The sequence below is a fragment of the Podarcis vaucheri genome (genome assembly GCF_965113315.1).
Source record: "Podarcis vaucheri genome assembly, chromosome: 5".
In the NCBI taxonomy this organism is placed as follows: domain Eukaryota; kingdom Metazoa; phylum Chordata; class Lepidosauria; order Squamata; family Lacertidae; genus Podarcis; species Podarcis vaucheri.
The window spans coordinates 19,931,725-19,947,143 of NC_138763.1; the positions used below are offsets into that span (position 1 = coordinate 19,931,725).

The window sequence follows — 15,419 nt, forward strand, 5'->3', positions numbered from 1 at the left end:
AAAAATCAATATTGATTTTGTTTTGCCCTGCTTTAATTCTGGATTCAGTTCTGCTCGTTTTGCTATATATGCTCAAAGGCCTTGAGTTAAGCATGGAGCACTGTAGATTTGAATGCCAAGAAAAGAGGGGGGGGGGCGGAGAACCCATTTCAATCCTCAAATGACAAAACCATTGGTGCAGAAGGCAACTAAACCTTAGCAGCTGCTTTTTGGAACCATGTTCATAGAGTGGATCCAAACAACAAGCTTCAGTACACAATTTACTGCTCTGAGGAATTGTAAAGGAATGGAGAAGTGCATTCAGTTAAATTTGAGGTCTGTTCCTATGCCATATTCATCTTGCAGTGCTTGGGGAATTATACGTGACTCCTGCACAGGGTGGGCAATTTTACCACTATTTTGTCCCCATGGAATCTGCCTCAGAACATCTTCCCGTTTGCCACTATTGTACCAAATGGCAATAAGCAAGGCTTCAACAGGGAAGTGGGGGGCAACATCTCCCCATTTTGCTTCAGGCAGCGAAACATGATAGACATAGAGTTTTTCTCAACTAGTAAAAAACTCTTAAGAAGAAGGAAAACTCATATCACCAATGGTCATTGTGGGGAAAAAGAAGTTGAATGTTTAATTTAAAATTAGGTTGGAAACAGTAGATAGTATGTACATTGGCATGTTTTTCTTTTCTTGTTGTAATGGTTGTTCTTGTCACTTCTTGAAAGTGGCATGGTGGAATCATATATTGTCAGCCTTTGGTTGAATTGATCTAGTATGAAATGGTACTCCTCAAGAATGCTAACAAAAAAATCTATAATACTATGAGCAAAGTAGCCTGTTAACTGCCCTGCATTGTTTATTTATAGGAATGTAGTTGGATTAATTAAACCATCCGTCTTTCAGACCGTTGGTGCAATGAATGGAAATCACTCTTTCAACATCCTGATTGAATTACCTGCAAAACAATAGACACTACATTTGAAGTACCTAGTTCAACAGGTTTATGATGATTGACTATATCTGCATCACAGAGATAGCACACCTTCACTGACTCAAAAAAAGGTGATTGCCCATCACCCTGAAGCATGTTTATTGAGAGGAAATAGAGCATGCAACTAATCCTCTAGAGACAAATTCCTCTTGAGTCTTCATATTTTATTTAAGATTTATGCCATGCTCTGTTTCACCCATCCAGGAAGTTAGTCATTTCAATTCAGGAGATTTGTGTCCAACACTTTCCCCCCTATTACATTTAAAACTTGTTTAATTTGAAATATTTGTGCAGCCCATGTTCCTTCCTTTTGCTGTTTCTCTTTAAAGTTCCATACACCAGGTTAAATGCCAGCTTTGGTAAGGAGGGGGAATATATTTGATTCAGTTCACACTGAAAGGCAAATATACCTAATTTGGACTTTCTGAAACACTATGCAAACAACAACACAGCCATTCTTCAAAATTCACAGTTCTCTGAATTTTGCAGTACCGTTTTTCAGGCACGCAATGTGTGCAAAAATGAACATATTCAGGTATAGTGTGCCTAAAAATGCAGATACTGGAGAAACTACACACACTACCACACACAAATACATTCAATTAAGAATTCATATTAATAGCTTTGGTATAAATAAACACAATGGAAATTATCCTTAATTAAATAACTAAACAGCATTAAAATATTTTATTGGATTGTATTGTATATGCGGCCACCTGCCTATAGCATAAAATGACAGGGCCAGATCACTATTTAGAGACAATAAAAAAATGACAGATGAAGATGTTGTTCTTATAAAACTTTATCATTTAAATGGTTCTAATTTCAGAACAGCAGAGCAGTTTAACTGCAATAGTGACTGAAACAGAAGCAACCAGAAATTTGAAAGGCATCTTAATACTGACAAATCAATTGCTATTGCCAGGAGTTTTTAAAAATCAGCACTGATCTAATTACATTGGATTTTTTTTAAAAAAAGGTGGTTTTTTGCTGAATTAATTTTAGCTGCAAAATAAAAATGAGGTTTTCCCACAAAATATTCCACATTTGTTACTTTTTACCTTTGTCATTTTAGTGTCTCATAATATGGGACACTAATAATATGGGACACTAATAATATGGGACACTAAAATGACAAAGGTAAAAAGTAGCAAATGTGGAATATTTTGCTTTGGATGTACAGTTCCGGGAACAAAGCAAAACAACACTTTAAAAAAACACAAAAAAGCTTGCTACAGCATTCCGACCATAGTTTCTGCCTTCATCTATTTCCCCTCATGGTATTGCCTGAAGTAAATCTTCTTGAGATGGCCTTCTTGACATGGACTGAAGAAACAATAAAATGTCAGTACATTAGCAAAACCTACTTAGGCCCATCACATTAGAAAATAGAACAGGCTTCCTCAACCTCGGCCCTCCAGATGTTTTTGGCCTACAACTCTCATGATTCCTAGCTAGCAGGACCAGTGGTCAGGGATGATGGGAATTGTAGTCTCAAAACATCTGGAGGGCCGAGGTTGAAGAAGCCTGAAATTGCCTCTGCTCTCCAGTCTCATGACACTAGAACCCAGGGAACTCAATGAAGCCAGATGCTGGGAGATTCAGGGCATACAAAAGAAAGTATTTCTTCATATAGCACCTAGTTAAACTATGGCATTCACCCCCACAAGAAGTAGTGATGGCCGCCATCTTGGGTGGCTTTAAAAGAAGATTAGACTAATTCATGGAGGATAATGCTATATGACCCCTTCATGGATCACTGCCTTGCCGTGGCGAAGGGGCTTGAAGAACTCAGAGAAGCTATGAACTACGCCGAGCAGGGCACCCAAGATGAACAGGTCATAGTGGAGAGTTTTGACCAAACGTGATCCACCTGGAGTAGGAACCGGCAAGCCACTCCAGTATCCCTGCCAAGAAAACTCCATGGACAAAGACAACAGGCATATAAAAGTTATGACGCCGGAAGATGAGCCCCTCAGGTCGGAAGGTGTCCAACATGCTACTGGGGAAGAGCGGAGGACAAGTACAAGTAGATCCAGAGCTGATGAAGCGGCTGGGCCAAAGCCGAAAGGACGCTCAGTTGTGGATATGCATGGAAGCGAAAGGAAAGTCCAATGCTGTAAAGAAAAATATTGCATAGGAACCTGGAATGTAAGAACCATGAACCTGGGTAAGTTGGATGTGGTCAAAAATGAGATGGCAAGAATAAATATTGACATCCTGGGCATCAGTGAGCTAAAATGGACGGGAATGGGCGAATTCAGTTCGGATGACTATCATATCTACTACTGTGGGCAAGAAACCCGTAAGATAAATGGAGTGGCCCTCATAGTCAACAAAAGAGTGGCGAAAGCTGTACTGGGATGCAGTCTCAAAAATGATAGAATGATCTCGATACGAATCCAAGGCAGACCTTTTAACATCACAGTAATCCAAGTTTATGCACCAACTACTGGTGCTGAAGAAACTGAAATTGACCAATTCTATGAAGACTTACAAGACCTTATAGAAGTGACACCAAAGAAGGATGTTCTGCTCATGATAGGGGATTGGAATGCTAAAGTAGGGAATCAAGAGATAAAAGGAACAACTGGCAAGTTTGGCCTTGGAGATCAAAATGAAGCAGGGCAAAGGCTAATAGAGTTCTGTCAAGAGAACAAGCTGGTCATCACAAACACGCTTTTCCAACAACACAAGAGACGACTCTACACATGGACATCCCCAGATGGGCAACATCGAAATCAGATTGATTATATTCTCTGCAGCCAAAGATGGAGAAGCTCTATACAGTCAGCAAAAACAAGACCTGGAGCTGACTGTGGCTCAGATCATCAGCTCCTTATAGCAAAATTCAAGCTTAAACTGAAGAAAGTAGGAAAAACCACTGGACAGGTAAGATACAATCTAAACCAAATCCCTTATGAATACACAGTGGAAGTGAGGAACAGGTTTAAGGATTTAGATTTGCTGGACAGAGTGCCTGAAGAACTATGGGTGGAGGCTCGCAACATTATACAGGAGGCAGCAACTAAAACCATCCCAATGAAAAAGAAATGCAAGAAAGCAAAGTGGCTGTCCAACGAGGCCTTACAAATAGCGGGGGAGAGAAGGCAAGCAAAATGCGAGGGAGATAGTGAAAGATACAGGAAATTGAATGCAGATTTCCAAAGAACAGCAAGGAGAGACAAGAAGGCCTTCTTAAACGAGCAATGCAAAGAAATAGAGGAAAGCAACAGAATGGGAAGAACCAGAGATCTGTTCAAGAAAATCGGAAATATGAAAGGAACATTTCGTACAAAGATTACCATAATAAAGGACAAAAGTGGTAAAGATCTAACTGAAGCAGAAGACATCAAGAAGAGGTGGCAAGAATACACAGAGGAATTATACCAGAAAGATATGGATGTCTCGTACACCCCAGGTAGTGTGGTTGCTGACCTTGAGCCAGACATCCTGGAGAGTGAAGTCAAATGGGCCTTAGAAAGCACTGCAAATAACAAGGCCAGTGGAAGTGATGGTATTCCAGCTGAACTGTTTAAAATTTTAAAAGATGATGCTGTTAAGGTGCTACACTCAATATGCCAGCAAGTTTGGAAAACTCAGCAGTGGCCAGAGGATTGGAGAAGATCAGTCTACATCCCAATCCCAAAGAAAGGCAGTGCCAAAGAATGCTCAAACTACCGCACAATTTCACTCATTTCACATGCTAGCAAGGTTATGCTTAAAATTCTACAAGGAAGGCTCAAGCAGTATGTGGACCGAGAACTCCCAGAAGTGCAAGCTGGATTTAGAAGAGGCAGAGGAACCAGAGACCAAATTGCAAACATGCGCTGGATTATGGAGAAAGCTAGAGAGTTCCAGAAAGACATCTACTTCTGCTTCATTGACTATGCAAAAGCCTTTGACTGTGTTGACCACAGCAAACTATGGCAAGTTCTTAAAGAAATGGGAGTGCCTGATCACCTCATCTGTCTCCTGCGAAATCTCTATGTGGGACAAGAAGCTACAGTTAGAACTGGATATGGAACAACTGATTGGTTCCAAATTGGGAAAGGAGTACGGCAAGGCTGTATATTGTCTCCCTGCTTATTTAACTTATATGCAGAATTCATCATGCGAAAGGCTGGGCTGGATGAATCCCAAGCCGGAATTAAGATTGCCGGAAGAAATATCAACAACCTCAGATATGCAGATGACACAACCTTGATGGCAGAAAGTGAAGAGGAATTAAAGAACCTTTTAATGAGGGTGAAAGAGGAGAGTGCAAAATATGGTCTGAAGCTCAACATCAAAAAAACGAAGATCATGGCCACTGGGCCCATCACCTCCTGGCAAATAAATGGGGAAGAAATGGAGGCAGTGAGAGATTTTACTTTCTTGGGCTCCATGATCAGTGCAGATGGTGACAGCAGTCACGAAATTAAAAGACGCCTGCTCCTTGGGAGAAAGGCGATGGCAAACCTAGACAACATCTTAAAAAGCAGAGACATCACCTTGCCAACAAAGGTCTGTATAGTAAAAGTCATGGTTTTCCCAGTAGTGATGTATGGAAGTGAGAGCTGGACCATAAAGAAGGCTGATCGCCGAAGAATTGATGCTTTTGAATTATGGTGCTGGAGGAGACTCTTGAGAGTCCCATGGACTGCAAGAAGATCAAACCTCTCCATTCTGAAGGAAATCAGCCCTGAGCGCTCACCTGAAGGACAGATCGTGAAGCTGAGGCTCCAATACTTTGGCCACCTCATGAGAAGAGAAGACTCCCTGGAAAAGACCCTGATGTTGGGAAAGATTGAGGGCACAAGGAGAAGGGGACGACAGAGAATGAGATGGTTGGATGGTGTTCTTGAAGCTACTAGCATGAATTTGATCAAACTGCGGGAGGCAGTGGAGGACAGAAGTGCCTGGCGTGCTCTGGTCCATGGGGTCACGAAGAGTCGGACACGACTAAACGACTAAACAACAACAATGCTATATGAATCTGAATGCCAGTTGCTGGAGATCTTATGTGGTGAGAGGCCACAGGTCCTGATTTTGGGCTTCCCATGGGCATCTAGCTGACCAATGTAAGAACAAGATGCTGTACTAGATTATCTTTTGGTCTGATTGAGTAGACTCTTCTTCAGTTCTTATGCCCCTGCACACATGCACACACCTTAGTCAAGGTGCATAGAACCCAAAGCTGGTCAAGTTTTTTGGCAATCAAGTCAGAAAATCCCCAAAGCTTTCATCGATACAGCTAACAATTTGCCACCCTTTCATGACACCCAAACTCAGTCACCTGAGGTGGGCACTTCACTCTGTCTAATGTTAGGTCCTGGGGCAGAATAAATAAGATCCCCTAGGTCGAAGCAAGAAACATGAAGCAAAAATCTTTGGGCTTTTCTCCTCACTGCTTCTTATTGCTTCTGTATTTTTAACTACTTGCTGGAATAAATTACTACTACTACTACTACTACTACTACTACTACTACTACTACTAATAATAATTTATTATTTATACCCCGGCCATCTGGCTGGGCTTCCCCAGCATTCTGGGTGGCTTCCAACCAAATATTAAAATACACAAATACATCAAACATTAAAAGCTTCCCTAAACAGGGCTGCCTAAAGAAATAGTAATGTCTCCTCAGTCAGCCACTGGAAATTCAGCTGTCAGGCATGATCTAGCTCTAGAGTTCCTGGACTGAGGAGAGTTGGAGAGGATGACATAAGAACATAAAGCACAAGAAGAGACATGCATCATGTTCTCACAGTCACCAACCAGAGTCTTGTGGTAAATAATCCAGCAGAACCCAAGGGCAAGAGACTTCTCCCCTCCTGTGGTTTCCAGCAACAGTTATTCAGAAGTATTGAGGCTTCTAACGGTGCTGACAGAGCATAGCCATCTGGGCTAGGAACCATTCCATGAATTTATCCAATCCTCTTTTAAAGCCATTCCAGTTGGTGGCCAACCCAGTCTCCTGTGGGAGTGAGTTCCATAGTTAAACAATGCACTGCGTTCGTACGAACCCCTGGTCACCTCACGGACTATTGACCCGTACACCACTAATCCGCTGCCACCAACCAGGTCCTCCCCTGTAAATCACTTAGTCTCAGTCAGGTTCTTAAGTTAACAATGAAGATTGTAGTTTATTGCAAACACAAATAAACTTTAAATGCATTCAAAACGTTGTTACTCTTTACCTTCTTAGTCTTATTTTATCCTGCCCTTAACTCTTCCACCTCCCCTCACACGAGGACCAACTGCACTAACTGTCTCTCTATTTCCATCAGTCTGCCAACTGCTTTCCCAACTGCCTCTTCCCAACCAACCAACAAACTAACTTAACCTCGGGCTAAGCCCTTTTATAGTCAGATAGGCTCCGCCTCTGGCTTTTCTATTGGTCTACCTATTAACTCTTTCTCTACCCCTGTACAGACATTTTCAAAAGAACGGGCAAACACCACAGTGGCCATCCCTGCCTCCTGTGGGAGTAAGTTCCATAGTTAAACAATGCACTGTGTGAATAAACACTTTCTTTTATCTGACCTACAAAATACCCTCCAACTTCATGGTTCTCTAATTCTATGCAGTTGTGCAAATAAATGGGTGCAGATCTCAAATTTGCCCCTTGCATTTAATTGTATATTGCTTTCAGCCATTCCAAGGGTCCGAGGTTCATGAATTTAAATAAGAAATAAACAATAAATAAGATGGCCCCTGGTGGGAGTGCTGCAGTGAGCTGCCTGACTATTTGTCCATACAAATAGCCAGCACTACTGATCAGATTGGCACGGACAGCTTTGCTGTGAGCTAATTGTGACTTTGTATATGCAGTAGCCCATTTTGCATGTGGTTCTTGATGCAGCAAGGAGGATTTCCTCTGGAACATGTGCAGCTCTCTTCCTGAACCAAGAAATAACCGACTCCTGAAAGGTCAGAGTCACACTGAATGTGATTCCACTGCCAAAAGGTCACCAAAGTTTCATTATAGTTTCCACAAACTCTGGGCAAGGCATATGCACTCACACATTAGAATAGCAGTACAGAAATTAAGATCAAGCTCCCATTACAATTTATTTTATTCTGCTTTCATTTAACAGTAGCAGATGTGCAAATGTTTGTTTACTCAGTTCTTGATAGTAGGCATTTGCTAGGGGAAGCATGAAATTAATTTCTGCCCTAGTATTAAAAAATCATTTCCTTGATTTAAATGTGTCTTTGATAAAAGGAAGAGTCTCATAAAATGCTTAAGCTGATGAGGCAATGCAAAAAAAGAGAGAAAAGAAACAATATTTGCTGTTTTAGGATTGCTATTTCTATTTGCTTACATTGCAGAGGCCGGGTTTTTTTCTGAGAGAGAGAGCGCAAATAATTATTTTGTACAATTGCCCATGCAAACACTTCCTGTGTGAATGTGTTGAGAGCAGTACGGAGAAAGTTGTTTGTTAAACTGCAAGGGAAAATTATATTAACTGGTAGGGGAGAAAACACACACATAAACTACAACTCTTTTTGGCATCTGTCATTTACTAAAAAAATGATCACAGGAAGATGATTTGCACCAAGCCAGACCAGGTCCATTTTCCTCAGTATGATCTACAAGGACTGGCAGCAGCTCTCCAGTTTTTCAAACAGCCTCCCAGCTCTACCTGTAGACACCAGTTATTGAATCTGGGACCTTCTGCACGTATTATGAACCTGGGACCCTCCAACAAGATGTGGGGGGCCCAGTTGTCTAACTTCATATAAATTAGTTTACTATGTTCCTATGAAAGGAGCAAGCCAGCAGTAAATCACACTGCACAAGTTAACTCTTTATTAGCACAGCAACTCATTTCTGGCAGGTCTTGGCCCCATGAAGCAGTTGCTGAGACTGAAGGTTCCCACCTTCCCACAGCTGTCTAAGTCCCTTCCAGGGTTTGCCCCAAGCAATCTGAGACTGTGCCTGTGTGAAGCTAACCTCCTCATGCCTCTCCTGGTTCTGGGAGACTAAGGTGGAAGAGAGCTTGTCACATCATGAAGGAGAGACACCTGTGTCAAGGACTTTCCTGAGTCCTCCCTCATAGCTACTGATCAATCACACGCAGGCACCATATGGGTTACCGGGCTTCTTCTCTGGCACCAGCTACAGAACATCAAACAGCAAGTCTAAAACATGGCATGTTCTCTCCCTCCCCTGGCAGGTTAACTCGAAGATTTATAAGGTCTGGGGAATGCTGGCAACCAGCCAGCCCCATCACATGCTCCCACTTTGGGGACTAATTGTTACAACCTGCCTGAGGGTCCCCACCAAACAGTAATTGCTCACTGGATCACTACTTCATGACAACCTTTTCACCAGCCAGACTCATCTCTGTCTTTTCAGCTTCTACCACCTCTTCCTTCCAATCTTCTCCCTCTGACCACTCATCATTGTCCCACCAACAACCCCCTAACTCTGAGCCTTCTTCCCTTGTGGGTTTCCTAGCTGGTTCCTCACACCATTCCGCTACCCCCAGCCAGTCCGTGGGATCCGATCTGTGTTTGAATGCAAAAGATCAATTGACTAAACTATCAATTTGATTATTTAAAAATGGTTCCGGCACAAATTAACAATATCCCAAAATGCACTTTTTTCCAGATATGTGAAAGCATCCTTAATGCAATGCCACATATTCTCTAATAACTGAGGAAGTTGGAACATCCATGCTTTGCTGCTTCTCCAAACAGCCGTTTTTAGTCTCCAGAAGCCAAAACTTTGCTTCCCTTAGCAACATTGAATATACTCAGTGCCCAACAGTGGCAACTTTTCATACTAAGGACAGCAACTCCTACTACTGACAGCAGCAGGTTGTCAATCCCTGCTAAAGGTTTGCAGTGCAATTACCAGCAGCGCCTCCCCCCCCCTAAATCCCACTCCCAGGAGCTGGTAGATGGTTCCCAAAACCAAATTATTTTCTCAGCTTTTTCACCCTCACTGATAGTTTCCCAGGAGATTGCTGTGTTCCCCCAAACGTACACTACCTCATTGGGCTATAGTGCATCAAATAGCCTTTCAAGGTTGACCCCTGGTCTGTGGGTTGTGAGTATGTGTGCTACCCCCCTGGACCACATTCACACTATACATTTAAAGTCCTCTGATTCCATGTTAAACATCCCCCAAAGAATTCTGGGAGGTGTAGTTTGTTAAGGGAGCTGAGAGCTATTAGGAGACCCCTATTCTTTTCCCACAGCTGCAATTTTCAGAGTGGTTTAACAATCAATCCTTCTTCACATCTAACATCAGATAAGGCATATGTGGGTCTGCTGACCAGCTGATCGAGTCACCTGATACTCCAAAAGCCTCATGAAGCTCACCTAAAATATTGTGTAGTGTGCAAAGATTTCAAGTTCTCCTGAACTCTTCCTCAGGGCTGAATGTTATGCAAAACAACTAGGATCCGACACATATGTTTGTGCATTATCGCTTCCATTACAGCTTCATTTCACTTTCATATAAAATTTATAGCCAATTTATTTGCTTAATTTCTGAAGGGAAAGTGGTATTAAATCATCAATCAAAGGAATGTTCAATCAGAGTCAGGCTCCATAAATGTGCTTCCCTGCAAATCTATAGATTATAACTAATCTGCTGTATAAATTAATGAAAATGATGTATGTGATTAGTTGTCAACTGGAAACGATATCTGGTGAATGGGAACATTGTAAAATGGGCTCATTTTAAATAACAGATGATCTTTCTGTTTGCAAATCCTTTCATCTTAATGCTTCATGATTCCCTGAAACTCCTGTGGAGAAGAGAATTTAAAATAAGAGATGGAGTCTGCACCCCTTCTGCACTCAAAAATATAACTTCTTTATTTTATTTGTCTATTGGGGGGGGCATTTAAAGTCCCCAAGCCTATTCTGAAAGTATGTGTTCCATGTTGCGTTCTGATTGACATTGGGTGTACATGGTCCAGTTGCATTTGCAAAAATTAGTATACTAGACTTGTTTCATGGAGCTGGCAGTGTTTGGCTTAAGCATTTTGTGTTTTATGCTAGGCTGCAGTACAGATTGCATTCACTTAGGTCTTTGACTGCACTGCTTAGTTAGGTCAGGGATAGGCCAAATAAAAAAAAACTGGCCACCTGCTCCATGGGTCACATTTAAAAGGTGGGTGACCCTGACCCTCTGTCCATCACCACATGACTTGTGACATCAGGTGGATCTGAGCCTGTAAAAAATGGTAGAGCTTGCATTCAGTAATGAATTTAAACATTACATGAGACATTCAGGAGTCAACCTGATCACCTGCCTTGGTCATACCAGACCTGGAATACTGTGTCCCGTTTTGGGAGTCACAGTTTTAGAAGGGTATTGACAAACTGGAATGTATGCAAAGAAGGCCAGCCAAGATGATCAAAAGGTCTGGAAATCAAGACTTATGAGGAACGGTTGAAGGTGCTGGGCATGTTTAGCCTGGAAAAGAGGAGACTAAGAGGAGACTATAAGATAGCCATCTTCAAATATATAAAAGACAGCCACAGGGAAGATGGAGCAAGCTTGTTTTCTCCTGCTCCTGAGGTTAGAACCCAAACCAATGGCTTAAAGTTACAAAAAATGAGATTCTTACTAAACACCAGGAAGAACTTTCTGACTGTAAGAGCTGTTCAACAGCGGAATAGACTCCCTCAGGAGATTGTGGACTCTCCTTCCTTGAAGGTTTTTAAGCAACAATTGGATGGGCATCTGTCACAGATGCTTTAGTTGGGATTCTAAACTCAACTAAAGTTTGCATTGCAGAAGGTTGGACTAGATGGCCTTTGGGGTTCCTCCCAATTCTACAGTTCTATGATTCTACACTTTGGCAGCCAGGTTGGCATTTTTAACTTTAAATTGTATTGGGTTTTGACTCCCCTTGGGTTGCATTCACATGACAACTTATTCCATTTTCATGACGTTTCCCTAACTGTTCGTTTCCAAATTAAATCTGAGCTTTCAACATGAAAACAATGTACAAAAAGTCATTACATTATTGAATGTAGCTTGCAAAAATATGTATTCAAAAATCATAGTTTCAGAGAAAAGTGCACAAAATGTGTATTAATTTTGTTTTTCGGGGTGTGTTTTTTATCATGCTCTGATGAACTGAAGATTAAAAATAACAAGAAACTAAAATTAGCCAATTCACCAATCACTGACATCCCATAAAGCCACTCAACTATTTGTGCATTAGAAAAGCCTCCTGAATTATGGGATTCCATAGCAACGGCACGTCTACTTTGCACAGACTCACCAAGTACAAAGCATCCTTGAAAGAAAGATTCATTCAAGAGTGTACTTAAATATCAAGAACTTTTAAAGGTGGTGTCTGAGCTTCACATATTACTTTGACCTGGAGGAGCTGACATTCATTTTGTTCTCTGGATTCTACCAAGTCAGCATATTTTGCAGTTTGCTTCGAGGCATGTGCGAGTAACCTCAGCACTATTGAAATCACTTAACCAAAGCACAGGGAGTTGTTAGATGAGCAGTAGCAAAACACTGCGATTTCAGGTAAACTGAGGTAACAAGCGAGGAAACACGCTTGAGATGAATTTCCAGGAGGCATGAGTCTAGCGGCTTAGTTGCAGAAGTTCTTTTCGTTTCTATTTGTCCTATGACACTTTCCCCCATTTTGGGATGATTTGGCTTGGCTTTTAATAAAGATGTTGCCCAGCTGTGGATGCTGGAGTTTTGCTCTTTCTTATGAACCAAAAACTTTGCTTGAACTCAGATACAGATGCAATGCAAGAAGCTGAAGTTAAGTTGGGGCAAAGTACATCAGACCGTCTCCATTCTAGAGTAGGACTACTGCTTATGCCAGGTTGCCGGGTCATGTGGCTGAGCTGAATGGGCTTGGGATCCTTTTCTGGTCCCCACTGCCACACCAACCGAAAACCCCTTTTTCAGGGCTTGACACATCTCAGACTCAGCTTAGAAGGCTGTTTCCCAGCTGAGCCAGGACAGGCGAAATGTTCCAGCATATCTCCGGCAGGGCCAAGAACAGCAAGTTACACTGGAGTAGCAGGAACCTTTCAGATGAGCTGGAGATCCACAGTGTCTTAACCCAACCCATCTTGGTGGATCTTGCTGTGGGATCGCTCTCCCAGAAACATGACTCAGGGCAACTCTTATGCATGCACACTCAAATCACTGGGCTGGAATTTTGTTTGTTTGTTTAGCTCTTCAGTTGTTTAATTCCTATAATGCTATTAAGAGACACATCACCCCCAACAGATCCCAACATTCTATAGCTCCATTTAATTCCTATTTGCCACTTTGGTGCATTTCTAATTTCTTATTACATGTTGGTCCCAGGCATACCTCAAGGGGAAAGTCATTTCAGCATCAAGGTGTTGTTGTTTACTCATTTAGTCGTGTCTGACTCTTTGTGACCCCATGGACCAGAGCACGCCAGGCACTCCTATCTTCCACTGCCTCCCGCAGCTTGGTCAAACTCATGTTGGTAGCTTCGAGAACACTGTCCAACCATCTCATCCTCTGTCGTCCCCTTCTCCTTGTGCCCTCCATCTTTCCCAACATCAGGGTCTTTTCCAGGGAGTCTTCTCTTCTCATGAGGTGGCCAAAGTACTGGAGCCTCAGCTTCAGGATCTGTCCTTCCAGTGAGCACTCAGGGCTGATTTCCTTAAGAATGGATAGGTTTGAACTTCTTACAGTCCATGGGACTCTCAAGAGTCTCCTCCAGCACCATAATTCAAAAGCATCAATTCTTCAGTGATCAGCCTTCTTTATGGTCCAGCTCTCACTTCCAGCATCGAGGTACCACTATATTATGTTGCCTTGTACTGAGGTATACCATTGATCCATCAAGTCAAGTCCTCTCACCCCTAGTTCCTGGTGGCTCTTTGGGGCCTGCAGTCTAAGGCACGATAGCCAATGTTGGGCTCTCCAGATGTTGATGAACTACAACCCCCATCACCTATGGCTATGCTGGCTGCTGGTGGTGGGAATTTTAGTTCAGTAAAAACATTGGTTATTCCTGTACTAAAGCTTGATACCTAACATTCTTTTAACAGGTGTCAAAGATGGAATCTGGGATTATCTGTACACAGTGTCAGCACTCTTATTACTGAGTTATGGCTTTTCCCTAAGGCAACTTCCCCAGATGACTGGCAACCTATGACAAATGGAAAGGAACAGCTAAGTGAAACCAGCTGTCGACCGCTAAGCATTTATGCAACTTTTTTTTTTTTAACCATAGGGGAAACCACATAGCAACACCACCCATTAAAATTCCCCTTTTAAAAAAATGTTTTATTAATTAATTACACAAATAAGCCAAGCAAGTCTTACTTTATGGATCATTTATTCATGCTTCGAGTGTGTTATGAGGTTAACAGCACAAGGGATGTTTTACGGGTTTATAAAATGCTTCTTGTTAGGTCTTATTGCTTTTTGATTTCACATTTATTTATTTGTAACAGGCTTTGCACTGAAGGCACTTCTGTTGTTCCACTGGGGATTTTCTGCATGATTTATTTATTTAAAAAAACCTCCCCCCTTTACTACAAGAGGTCTGGCCATATGTGGTGCACATACTTTATTCTGCCTCTAAGTAATAATATCCCTCTTTTAAAAATGACATGAGAAGCACCTGCTTCAACAGGCCCACGGTCTATCTAGTCCAGCTCCCTGTTCTCACAGAGGGTCAGCAAGTGGCCTGTGGGGAACCTGCCTGTGATTTCCAGCAATAGTCTTCATGGCTAGTACCCACTGAGAGTTTTATCCCCCATGAATTTAACCAATCCTCTTTTAAAGCCAGCCAAGGGGTTAGATAGCTTCATGCAGGTGGTAGTTCTGAGTTGCAATGGAGACTAGATCCCAAATGTGCCCCCATTATTTCCTCCTAACCCACTCTGCTAGCCGAGCTCTTTCCCCCCTTATTTTTTGGGGGGTAGGGTCCAGGGACCCCATGCCCCAAAAGCACAGAGCTGAAGAGCAGAGCCAAGGACAGTGTACCTCCATTGGTGGGCTTCTCCTCCTGCTGCTGCTATGGAGGGGAAGGCGTGTCAAAGCAACCTGCTTAGTGGTGGCACCAAGACAATGGCAGAGGATCTGCCACTGACCATTGAGCCACGTGTCCACCACATTCAGATTTGTCCCTGGCTTCTCCCAACTTCACATGTGGGATGTTGCCTCCCCCCCCCCCAGTCACCTTCACAAGCTGGTGCATATGGTGTTGAATTTGGCTTAGAACCATTCAAATCCCCTCATCCACCAATGGTTTCTTGGATCCAACCTCACAATTCCACACTAAACCATGGGTTTTCCTATTGGGGAAGCAGCAGAGGTGTGGATGAACCCCGAGTGAAAGTGGTTCTCCATGGTTTCAGGCAAAGGATGTACCCAGAGATGATGGGGATTAGACCTGTGACATTCTACGTGCAAAACAGATGTTCTACCACTTAAATATCTTCATTGCCCTC

General features: G+C 42.4%; 1 long non-coding RNA gene across 1 annotated transcript; it reads right to left on the reverse strand.

Moving 5' to 3' along the window:
- Positions 1-596: 596 nt before the first annotated feature.
- LOC309532563 lies at positions 597-7,292 on the reverse strand. Its single transcript, XR_014219936.1, has 3 exons — positions 7,169-7,292; positions 2,233-2,311; positions 597-949 (listed from the first exon to the last, which is right to left on the reverse strand). It is a non-coding gene; the product is annotated as an uncharacterized lncRNA (long non-coding RNA).
- Between the last annotated feature and the right edge of the window lie 8,127 nt (positions 7,293-15,419).